The following is a 1,147-nucleotide window of genomic DNA, read 5'->3' as shown; positions in this document are numbered from 1 at the left end:
ATTCGGCTGCGTTCCGTTTGGCGCTTACAATTGATGGTTACAGCGCTCACAAAATCATTTCATCCTTGTTGTTTATCAAATGTTAAACAAAGACAAATGATGCTTATAAGCGCTGTAAGTGCCAAGAGGAACGCAGCCTTCATCGATTTTGCTCATATGATCTATATTGATGCTTCATATCAGCATCGAGCATCAGTATAAAATCGTACCATTTGTAGCTTTACTAATGATATACCGATATTATTCATATTTGTAAAATCAGTATTAATGATATCGGTATATTACAATTATTTGATATATAATACTTTAATATTATGTGTAATATTATTTTTTACAGAAAAAAAAATTGAAAAACTGTCTGTGCCACAGCTGCACTTGCAGTTGCGGCAACTGCAAGAGGCTGTGATGCGGCTTACGCAGCAGCAACAACTCTAGCAGCAGCCGCAACTGCAGGAGCAGCAACAGCAACAGAAGCGGCAACAGCAGCAGCAGCAAGAACAGCCGCAGCAGCAGCAGCAAGAACAGCCGCCGCAGCAGCAGCAAGAACAGCTGCAGCAGCAGCAATACATTGGTATATTTACTTCTGTTTATTAATAAATAATGTATATTGACATATATGTATACACATATATATCAATATATATACGAGGTCTGTTCAAAAAGTATCGTGAATTTTGTGTTTTTTCAAAAATTATTTATTTATTCATGAATATCTATTTTGTCCCCTTCAAAGTAATCCCTATCAGATATTATACACTTGTGCCAACGTTTTTTCCAATCCTCGAAGCATTTCAAAAAATCATTTTTTGTGATCTTGTTCAGCTTCTCCTTCGATGCCGTCTTTATCTCCTCAATCGTAGCGTAGCGTCGTCCTTTCATGGGCCTCTTCAGTTTCGGGAACAAGAAAAAGTCACAGGGGACCAGATCTGGGGAATACGATGGCTGCGGCATCATTAGTGTGTTGTTTTTGGCCAAAAATTCGCGCACAAGCAACGATGTGTGAGCAGGGGCGTTGAGCAATTTTGGTACGAATTTCGCGGCAACCCGTCTCATGCCCAAATCATTGGTAAAAATCGAATGGCATGAATCAATCGATATGTTTAGGTCCTCAGCAACTTCTCTAACGGTGATTCGACGATTGGCCAAT

The sequence above is a fragment of the Wasmannia auropunctata genome, unplaced genomic scaffold (assembly GCF_000956235.1).
Source record: "Wasmannia auropunctata unplaced genomic scaffold, wasmannia.A_1.0 LD336106.1, whole genome shotgun sequence".
NCBI lineage: Eukaryota > Metazoa > Arthropoda > Insecta > Hymenoptera > Formicidae > Wasmannia > Wasmannia auropunctata.
This window is presented reverse-complemented; position numbering follows the sequence as displayed.